This window comes from Loxodonta africana, chromosome 27 (genome assembly GCF_030014295.1).
Source record: "Loxodonta africana isolate mLoxAfr1 chromosome 27, mLoxAfr1.hap2, whole genome shotgun sequence".
Taxonomy (NCBI): domain Eukaryota; kingdom Metazoa; phylum Chordata; class Mammalia; order Proboscidea; family Elephantidae; genus Loxodonta; species Loxodonta africana.
Window position 1 is genome coordinate 23,779,182 of NC_087368.1, and position 11,465 is coordinate 23,790,646.

Here is an 11,465-nt window from a genome sequence, read left to right on the forward strand (position 1 = left end):
AATCCACACTTCTGTAAATCATGAAGCTCAACACAATAACCTCGGGACAATTTCAGTGTAGGTGAAGGTGAGGTGAAATGCAAAAACGAAACAAAGGCACACGCGGCAGAAATAAACCATTCTCTGGTTTATGTAACTTAATACAACTCAACATCAGAAATAAAGTTAAGGAAAGATATATTTTATGATTATAGTCCTTTTAAACTATCAGAAATTGAGTGCAATTTTTACATCATCTCAAAACACTTCAACAATGGCAGCATTACCAGTGTTATATAAAAACTGCTGAATTCTTTGTGAAAAAGCTAAAATGCTCCCCTGGGGGGCTACATACTGTTCCTTTGAGTTATCACTTATTTTGAAATGCAGTAAGAGGTTAAAACGAATGAGCCTTTTTTTTTTTTTAAGTGAAATACTTGAAACCTCTGTTTCTCACAACCACTTGCATTGAACTTTAGCCAACTGCAGTTTTCCATAAAAACAAATAAACAAAAAACTCAAAGAATATGGGGGCCAAATAAATTTTGCTACTTTACTATCCCCCTTCTTAGAGAATCATAATGCATATTACCACCAAAATAGGCTCTGAAAATGCTTGTATTCAGTTGCTAAACCTCAGGATTTCCCAAAGGTAATTGACCATGGAGTAATGAAAAGCAAAAGGTCAAAGAAGACAAGGACCTTCCACCATATTCAGGTGTTCAGAGAAGCAACTCGGCTGCACTGGAAAGGAGACAGGGTTTGTGGCTTGGGACATCAGCATCGCTGTGTCGTTTCTCACCACAACTTGGAAGCTGGTCTGGGAACCACAGACAAGTGAGGCCTTCTTCCCTGTATCTGAGAACATGACACACACATGTCACTGAGGCAGATTCTGCATGTACAGTCATGCAGGCTGATGAGACATCTATGCATGTGGGGGGAAACATGAAAAAGATGACCAAGCCCCAGAACCGTCATGATCATTATCAGTGACTATGACGTTCTGAACACTTATTCTGTACAGACATTGCGAAAATCTGGGAGAACAGAGCTCCAGGAGAAACAAATAATAAATTAAAAAAAAAAAAAAAGCATTGCCATCGAGTTGATTCTGACTCATAGCAACCCTATAGAACAAGGTAGAACGGCCCCATAGGGTTTCCAAGGATCGCCTGATGGATTTGAACTGCTGACCTTTTGGTTAGCAGCTGTAGCTCTTAACCACTAGACCGCTAGGGTTTCCCAAATAATAAATAGGGAGCAAATATATCTGAACCATCTTGAGAACCATTGAACAACAAATGTCACAACAGTTAGAAAGCTCGAAGGGTTCCCAAATGTCATGATCATACATTCTGCCACTAAAACCATGGCTCTCTTCTCGGCTGTCTGCATTACAAGCCTGCCTGGGCCTCCAAAAGAGTCAAGAAAGTGCATTCCCCAAATGAAGAAGATATAGCTGTTGTCAATTCTCATTCCCTTGTCCATGCTTTTCCTTCAATCAGCTTATCACTCATGACTTTTTGAATAAATCCCTAAATTCTTGATCACAGAAGGGAAGCCATGATTCCCTGGAAGGCCTTTTTGAGAACTAGGAAGTCAAATGAGGCACTTAGTTCAGATCAATCCTTTCCTAGTTATATGTGCCTTTTTTTTTTATCTATAGTATAAAACCAACCAAACCAAACCCAGTGCCGTCGAGTCTATTCTGACTCATAGCAACCCTACAGGACAGAGTAGAACTGCCCCATAGAGTTTCAAGGAGCACCTGGCAGATTCGAACTGCCGACCCTTTGGTTAGCAGCCATAGTACTTAACCATTATGCCACCAGGGTCTCCATCTATAGTATACTCTCAGGAAAAAAAAAAAAAAATATATATATATATATATACACACACACATATTCAATCATATATATATATATAACATATATATGTGACTAAGAGTAAAATGTGAATAATTTTAAAAAGCACGATCAGGGAAAATAAAAATTAGAATAAAAAACACCCAGGTCAGGAAGAGAAAATAGAACCCAGGCGTGTAGTCCAAAAGCTCCCTCAACTGACAAGCTGGACCAAGAATTTGTCTTTTGGTTTTCTATCCTTCAAACATTTCTCCATAAATATCGTTTCATTTTTGATAAGCATTGCCCAGAAGACAGTTCAAGGTTATGTCTTCTGTCCTTCAAACACTTCTCCATAAATATCATTTCATTTTTGATAAGCATTGCCCAGAAGACAGTTCAAGGTTATGTTCCCTGACAAGAGCCTCAAACGCAGGTAGTCTGTGTTATTCAGAGCAGATCCCCATACCGTGAAAATTAAATGTGCCTATTTTTTTTTTTAAGGCAAGAAAGATGGTCACTACTATCAAACACGTCCACATCCATCAAAAACATCTCCCAGGGAACATCTTGTTAGAATGTTTGACTTTCACCATGGGAAGGTTACAATACGCTTCCTCAGACAGAGAGTCAAGGCTTCTGGGTCCTCGTTCCAGGCTCTCTTTACTTGCTTTTTAGAAAAGATACCTAAGGTCAGAGTGGGGCTCAGCTTCTCACTCCATAAAAACAGTATTACACAAGAAGAGCTGGCCAGTACATAAAGGCTCCAAAGTCCCTTAAATTAGAACGGTGTGGACCAAATACCATTAGCGTTGAACGCAGCTCAATCACTATTCTAGCTGTCAGTTGGCCAGATTCCTGAGAGGAGGATATGGAAATACACTGCTTGTGACTCAGTGATTTGGCTACTTTTTTCTCCACCTGCTTAAATGCCATAATTGACTAACAGGTTTGGGAACTTAAGGTGGAGACTGAACTTCATCGATCGGAAACTCACTGGCCTAAACACATTCAACCCCATACCACTTGGACACCAAAAAACTCCTGGGTAGATACCACTAAAATTTACACTAGTACAAGGGGGTCCCCACTGAACCCCTTGTCACCAAGTCAACTGGGACTCAGTGACTCTACAGGACAGAGTAGAACTGCCCCACAGAATTTTCAAGGAGTGCCTGGTGGATTTGAACTTCCAACCTGTTGGTTAGCAGCTGTAGCCCTTAACCACTATGCCAAGTGGGCTACAGAAACCACAAAACACCAGCCTCTTGAGACATAAACTTACTTTATTTCATCTAACGGGCTGTGTGAGCAACCCCAATAGGTACGCTGAGTTCCATGACAACAGAGACCATTTCAGAATTCTCTTTTCTTAACATATGCATAAGAGTTCATAGTCCACTGGGCTGCACCTGGGCACATATTAGGTACATAGATAATCAGAATGACTTTAAATAAACCAAGGAGTTAATGTGCCATCTACTGTTCAATGAGCTTGGACGTTAGAGTAAGCTCTCCTAGCAAAGCAGCCAGCTGGAACGTGCACGTATGATGAAATCCAAACATTTAATCTAGGCAAAACAAAGTCAAAAGATGACGCTTTATAGCAACATCAGAAGAGAAAGAGAAGGCCACCCCTCTCTCCCTCCCATTCAGTCGTCCAACAAGGATTCTCCTGTCCTCACCTGTCAGTCAAGGTGCTGGGGATTCAAGGAAGAATAAACTCACAGGCCTTCATCACAATTTAGTGGGGGGAGGCAAATGGACACAGACACATTGCCCTGCAGGGTGATAAAACCATAGCGAGCAAAGAACAAAGTCTCAGGGGAGACTGTTCACAGCCGGGTATGGCCATAGGGTCATTTTCAGGTTCTTCACTGTCCTGGCCTCTCAGATTGCTCTAGTCAAAAGCTTGGCTGAGACACTGGATGTTTGAGAAAGTTTGTTTAAAGACCATGTTAACCATTCAATCCTCTAGGTTTTCTGAGCTTTGTTGCTGAATTGGGAAGATCGCCAGAATCTCCATGGTTGGACCATGGTAGCTCAGGGCCTCGAACTGGGTACCTTTTCATCGTAATAACCTTCTCTATTTTTTTTCCCTTGAGGGTTGGTAAAAGACATGGCCGCATAAAGAACTTTTTCTGTAGAGTTGAAATTCAAGCATTGTCCATTGTATGGTTTGATATTTCATGAGAATCTATAAGATGTGTCCCCCAATTTAATCCTATGAAATTTTTATTATAATAAAAATATTGAATATATATTAGTTACCAGGCACCATAGAAAGTACTCGCCAGTTGTTATCTGATCTTCCATTATAACTTTGATGCATACCCCCCACCTGTTAACTGCTAAGAAACACAGAGCTAAATACTCAAAAGCAGCAGGCATTTAGGATTTTTGTTTAACTGTCTTCCCTCTACAAGATTTCGATCTTTCTTCTCCTCCCATTTTTGCCAGTCTCACTGTCACATGCCATTTTTACTATGCACTTACTCAGATGCATTTCTTAAAGTCCATACTCTATAAACAAAAACAAAATTGCCGTAATCATCAAATGTAATTTCCTTTTACTCCCAATGGCCACGGGTTTCCTCGAATGACTAATCTGAAGATGACCTTCTTGGGTATTTCACACCCTGGTCACTTGAAAACCCAGTAATACAATATTTCCCATAACAGTGTAGTTCAGAATCCATTTAGGAAAGTTCGAAAGGGCCACATATAGTAACTACCTGGTCATTTCCCAATCTACCACAAAGGGCTCTTTCTTATCTTGTACTGGATCACGACAGTTCCATTTTTGTCCCCTCCACAGCTACTACTTTTAGGGCCCCAGCCACACCACCACATTGCCCTTGGTCCTCTTGGGACTGCCAGGGCCACGGACACTGCCAGAACCTGCTGAGTGAGAAGGCATTGCTATCACTCAGTGATGTCTGTGCCCTGGAATTTCACTCTGCACTGACAATGCCTCCAGAACTTGTAAAAAGACTGCTGAAACCCAGGGAGTTGGAGGTTAATGTCTTCAGCGAATCAAGGTAAAGTGTAAGACAAATTCCACTGCTGAGAATATCCGTGTACAAAGGAGGAACTCACAGAAAGAACTCTCTGCATTGTCACTACACAGAATAGGGGGGGTGGGGGGGTGGGGGGCTTTCATCTCAAAAAAGATAACGATAAAAATAAAGACGGTACCATACATACTTGGGTCACCCACTGAAGCACAAAACTTGGTGTACCCAGTTGGCACCCATTTAGAATGCTTAAAGACAGAGGTTTGGAGGGACACAGTGTTTGGGCACAACCATTCGCTTATTCAACAAATATTTACTCTGTACCTACTGTGTGCCAAATACTATTCTAGACATTGGAGATGGGTGAGTCAGTGAGATTCCTGCTGTTATGGAATTTACATTCCAGACAGCAAAGACAGGTAATCGACCAATAAATAACTTCATTGAACAGAGAAGATGGCAAATAAGGTCAGCCATGGAAAAAGAGGAAGAAAAAAAGGTTTGATGGTTATGAGTGGGGATGGAGGATTGTTTTTACTTGTGTGGTCAGGGAAGGGCTTTCTAAGAAGGTGAAACTCGAAGGACAAGAAGGAGCTAAAGAAACCATAAGCATCTTCGCTCTAGTTTCCACCAAATAGATGAGCTTATCAAAAAAAGAAACCTGCAACACGTGCGTGACTCCACACAGCCCATGCTTCAAACAACTGCAAAAACCCCAGGGAAGGAAATGCATCTCCAACTTTCTTTGCTCTTAAGGCGATTTTAAGAAATCCTCTTTTCCCAAAGATGCTGGTTGAAAGGAAGTTGTTTCAATACATCTCTAATTACAGCAGAATTCATGACAAAGAAGGGAAAAAGTGCGTTTGGTAAGTTACTTTATAGAACAATACTCCAGTGCCGATAAAACGATCCCTTTGTATTGTAATGCCAACAGTAATTGCTTCTAAAAAAGAAAGCTCTGAGGCTATAGCCAGTATAATATACTTTCACCCACCGTAAAATAAAGCCAAATTGTATTTACTAGCAGATGGTCTCATTCCAATATATAATAAGCCTTTAAATTCATTAAAAATAAGATCTTGTTATTATGTTTAATACACACAAATAATCAATAATAATTTGTTCACCAATGCCTTCCTATATAATTTACTAAAATATACTAGTCACATAACCCAGCAACCAAAAAAAAAAACCCAGTGCCATAGTATTTACCAAACAAATAACTTACTCTTGAAATTCTGTTAGCGTCAATAAAGATACTTAACCAATTGTCATGGCATTTACCTAAAACATCCACTGCTCAAAATACATTTCAGTGAAACACCTTTTTAATTAATGTTTCTTAGTCCCTGACTAGTTTCAGAACAGTAACAGAGATAAGCAGAAGTGAATTAGGGAGTAGATTCGTCACAATGAATATTCAGAATGAATCATGCAATCTTTTGGCTGAAATGCAATTTTATTACTTTGCAATGCAGGGCATGTTATATATTATCACAATGTAAATAAGCCTAGTGAGCTAAAATCAGGTCAGATAATGTAAAGATATTACCCAACCGGTCTGCATGATCTAATACATTTATCATTATATGAATTGCTTGGCTCTGATATTGCCCAAGGAATTTTCAGTGTCTTGTACTTGAAAACAGGTTTTTAAAACTGAATTTCACTAGCACCTAAAACCAATAACATGCTAAGAGGAAGAACTTATTTCAAATGTATGTACTGATGAGGCATAGCGTTTAACTCTTTACAAATTCTAAATTTGTGCGGTGAGGGAAGGAAGGGTAGAGAGTCTCAACTGTTCAGGCACTCTATTCACTTGACGAATTGCTATGCTTCTAGAGCCTTCCTTTAAAATTTCCCATTGGGGGGAATTATACATTTAGCCTTTAATAAATACAAAGGCACCCCATGTCCTCCCCCTCCCCCCAAAAACAGATCAGAAGGCTTAAAATTGGCACTAATAATAATCCTACATGGTCACTGGGAAATTCTCCTCCAAAATGTCAACGGTTGCTGAGAAGGTCGAAATCCACAGGGATGAAAATTCCCCTATAGAAGTCTTGTCACAAGGGGTGGGGTGAAGGGTGCACAGCTCGCACAATTCCCGGAATCAGAACAAACTCAAGGCGACCCAGAGGAGGATGCTGTATCAAGAGAAGCAAAGTCAAGGAGCGCGACCTAGTTGTGCGCCGTCCAGTCCATTCCGACTCCTGGCGACCCTAAAGGACAGAGTAGAACTGCCCCATAGGGTTTCTAAGGTTGCAATTCTTGACGGAAACACACTGCCACTGCTTTCTCCCCGCGGACTGGCTGGTGGGTTTGAACCGCCAATCTTAACCGAACACTTCACCACTAAACCACCAGGGCTCCTTGCGCGACCTAGGAGGGTAGTGAAATCGCCACCGACTGCCCGAGGAGGCGGGGAGAAGCCCAGTCGCCAGGCACTGGCAACAGCGCAATCCAACATTCAGGAAAATTCTCCTTTCCAAACCCGGAGTTCCGGGGCAGGAGGAAAAAGGGGGATGGGGAACCCACAGTTCCTTTAAACCGCCCACCCCCCGGAGCCTGCCAACCTTTTCCAAACCCCCGTGTCACACAACTTCCTCATCATGGAAACTTCCACTCGGTTCTGCGCTGAGGATGCCAAACTCCATTTCACAAGGAGCCTGTCAACAGCTGGGCTTGGGTTTGAGGGACGCAGCCGCGGCGACTGGAGGGGGCCCCCACAGCCACCGTGCTCCACTACTGCCCACGCTGTGGCTCCCTGACTGCCGCCGCTGTGCCCGGGCACGGGAGGGCACCTTCTCCCAAAGCCGGGGCGTAGAAACCCCGCGGAGGCAGGTAATGAGGCGGTTGACACCCCTCACCCACCCACGCCCGCCCTCGCGCGCGCTAAGCCTCCTTGCCAACACCCCTTCAGGTTCCTGCGACACCTCCCGCCACCAGCCCGCCCACCCTCTGGACACTTGGAATAGTCTCCTCTTCCGTCACCCCTACCCCCTCCTCGCGGTCCTCGTGCCAAATTACCGGTGCCCTCGAGGCGGCTGGGTGGAACGCCCCTGCCCGGGGAAGGCAGCTTGCGGGCGCTTGCCCCGAGCCCGGGGAGCAGTAGGTCTCCTTTCCAAGCACACTCACATTATTCATGCAAAGTTAATCCCCGCCGCGTCACAGCCTCCCGTCCGAGGATGTGCGCCTTCCTTGGCCAAGCCCCGCAGTCTCCACCCTCCTCCGCCCCCTCCTCCCGGCGGCGGGGTCCCGTGGAGCGCAGGCGACCGGGCGTCGCGCGAGTCCTGCAAAATGTCAACTCCTTGGGCGAAGTGAGGCGGCCGCAGCCAGGGCCGCGCCGGCCCTCCCTGGCCACTGCACTTTTATTGGCGTAGGAAGCGAGTGTGGCCCGGGAGCCGGAGTCCCCGCCTCCCTGCGCCCCCAGCGCGCCCGGCCCACCCCGGCCGGCTCCCCGGGCGCTGCCTTACTCCGGGCCCGCGGCGCCCGCTCCGCGCCGCGTCTGCGAACCGGTGGTGACCTGGTTTCCCCTCCGGCCCTCCCGGCGGTCCGACTCGCGCAGCGGCGACGGCAGCGGCGGCCAAGAGCAGGCAAACCCGGCTCCGCCAGGGGCGCAGCGAGGAAATGGCCTCCCGGCCGCACACCCAGCCACTGCCGCCGCCGCCGCCACCTCCGCCGCCGCCCCGGGCCGCCCGGGCGGCCCACCTCACCCAGCCCTCGCCGCTCTCTGCCCGGCTCGGTGCCCACGCTCGGACGTGCCCACCACGCCTGGCTTGTCCACCCCGACCCCGCGGCCGTCGCGCACACCACCGCCAGGCCGGCCGCCTCCGCACCTGCCTCCCCAGGTGCTGGAGCGCCCCTCCTCTCAGCCCCGGGTAGCCGTGGGTTCGATGGCTACGCATCCACCCACCCGGCTGCGTGGCGCACGAGTGCTCGGGTTTGGGCATCATTCCTGCAGTTGGGGAAGCAGGAATGGGGGGCAAGTGGCGGGCGGGCGTGGGGCCTGACCCCAGGAGCACTGCTCTTGCGGTGCCCGGCCGGCCCGGCGCGCCCGCTCTCCTCCCTATTCTGCCAAACCACTTGTGGCGCGTGTCGGCCGACTCCACGCTCTGGCTCCTCCGGGGCCTCGGGTCGCCCGGCAGTGTGCTAGTTCTCTAACCGTCCCCAGGACCTCAGGAATGGAAGTTAGGACATTACCTGCCTGTACTTTAAGAAGGGACACTCCTCTTCCACCACCCCCTCCTCCCATTATGCATACTCTGGAGAGAGTGTACAGGGTCGAGGCACTTAACTCCACAGGATCAAGAAGAGCTGCCCCATTAACTGATGTTTGCCCTGGAAATGTACAAAAAGACCCGGAAGACAAAAATAATTTATATTCTTGAAGAGTCCTGCCCAGGCAAATACGAATTTATAACACCCTCCCCCGCTTCAAGTCCTGTAGGCCAAGGGTTCAGACTTAGAGAAAGAAGCAGGCGGCTGCAGTCTGAACTAGGACACTTGGAAAAATACCGCGTACCCAGAAAGCTAAAACGTAGCTGACAGGAAGCTATAGTTGCAAGAAAACTACTTGGACGAAAGAGGGTAATTATTTTCTTACAGGCGGTATTAAAATAATTCCGACGTCATTGTTTCAATATATGCATTTATTCGTATAATACCCAACGTGACAAAATTATGACAGTTTGTATCTTCAACTGTCTGCACAATGTTTAGATTATTTATTAGCAGGTCTTCTAGATGTCCAGCTCGTGCCGTGCGTTTTTCTGGCTTCTTGTGAGCGTCTTACGGAAAGGGGTGAGAAGCCACCACCCCTACCGACACCACTAACAACCACAACTCTCTAGAACTGGCAGCTCTTCCTGCGTCTGGCTGCGCGGTGTTTCAGCACGCTTCAGGAGTGAAAGTTGCAGGCCCCAGGACTTCCCAGCGCGAGGAAGGGGCGTCCCCTTTCAGACTCCACACGTTCCATTTCCACTTGGCCCTTGGCGATGAGAAACCGTACTTTATTGATACTCTGGCAATCAGGCTGCGCTAAAGACCTTCAAGGAGCCCTCGTAGCGCAATGGTTAAATTGCTCGAACCAAAAGGTCAGCAATTTGAACCCACCAGCCCCTCTGAGGCAGAAAGACGTGACAGTCTGCTTCTGTAAAGATTCACAGCCTTGGAAACCCTATGGGGCAGTTGTACTCTGTCCTATAGGTTCGCTATGAGTTCGAATCAACTTGGCAGCAATGGATTTTTTGGGTTCAGAACTTTGAGGTTTCTGTAGCTGGAGAGGAGTAGTTCTCCTTTGCAGGGAAGTCCCTAGGCTGTGCTCCAAAGTTGCCCCAGGATGTTTTGGTTGGTTTGGAGAAAAGCTGTGGACTCTGCACTACTTGTTCCAAACAGGGCTTCCAAGGATCCAGTTCCAACCCCTGCTGAGAATTTGCATTTCTAACAAGTTCCCAGGCCATGGGAATGCTGTTGGTTACAAACCAATTCTGAGAACCGCTAGTAGAACCCAAAAACCCATTGCCCTGGAGTTGATTCTGACTCACAGCAACCCTATAGGACAGAGTAGAACTGCCTCATAGGGTTTCCAAGGAGTGGCTGGTGTAGTCCAACTGCTGACCTTTTGGTTAGCAGCTGGGCTCTTAACCATTGCACCACCAGGGTCCCACAAGTAGAAAAGTGGTTCTCAAAATGTATTATACATAAGAGTCACCTGGAGATCTTGTTAAAATGTGGATTCTGATTCAGTGTATCTGGGGTGGAAATGCAAATTCTTAGCAGAGATTTGGATCCGAAGAAACCGATTTGAAGCCCTGCTTCCAAACATGTAGCCCCTTGGTGGCTAACTGCGTGAAAAAGATGACCACTGAGGGAAAAGCCTGGCTCAGGTAGGCCACAAGTGTTGACAGTCAGATCTTCACAGGGGCACAGACCCTGGTGAACAACCTTGTAATAAGAGGAGGGGGAGGGTGGTGAAGGGAGATGAAAATGTTCTGTTGACAAGGTGGATGACAAGGCCCTAAAGTCTGCTGGCCTTTTTTACTTTCTTCTCTTCTTGAGTATAACTTGGAACTAAGTTCTTTCTTAAGAAGGTTTCATGGATTGAATTATGTCCCCCCGAAAATGTGTGTATCAGCTTGGTTAGGTCATAATTCCCAGTATTGTATGGTTGTCCTCCATTTTGTGATTGTAGTTTTATGTGGAAAGGATTAGAGTGGAATTGTAACACCACCCTCACCCAGGTCACCTCTCTGGGGTGTGGCCTGCACCACCTTTTATCTCTCGAGATGAAAGGGAAGCAAGCAAAGAGTTGGGGATCTCATACGACCAAGAAAACAGCACCAAGAGCAGAGCGTATCCTTTGGACCCAGGGTCCCTGCGCCTGAGAAGCTCCTCGACCAGGGGAAGATTGAGGACAAGGACCTTCTTCCAGAGCCAACAGAGAGAGAGAGACTTCCCCTGGAGCCGAGGTCCTGAATTTGTTCTTATAACCTACTAGACTGTGAGAAAATAAATTTCTTTGTTAAAGCCATCCACTTGTGGTATTTCTGTGATGGCAGCACTAGATGACTAAGACAGAAGGAAACATCACCCCGAGAATAAATTATAATGAACACTG

The 11,465-nt window shown here is 46.5% G+C and overlaps 1 protein-coding gene across 34 annotated transcripts in view; it reads right to left on the reverse strand.

Annotated features, from left to right (window-relative positions):
• THRB (thyroid hormone receptor beta) overlaps nt 1-8,416 on the reverse strand; it is a 414,019-nt gene extending 405,603 nt beyond the window's left edge. For 14 of the 34 annotated variants that reach the window (XM_064277375.1, XM_064277378.1, XM_064277376.1 and 11 more), the window contains exon 1: nt 1-7,725. This exon is cut by the window's left edge. The gene's annotated coding sequence lies outside the window, so the exon portion shown is untranslated. Of the gene's footprint in view, nt 7,726-7,846; nt 8,187-8,322 lie in introns of those variants that run through there. The other 20 variants (XM_064277397.1, XM_064277384.1, XM_064277387.1 and 17 more) reach the window with 7 other exon arrangements.
• Nucleotides 8,417-11,465: the final 3,049 nt, after the last annotated feature.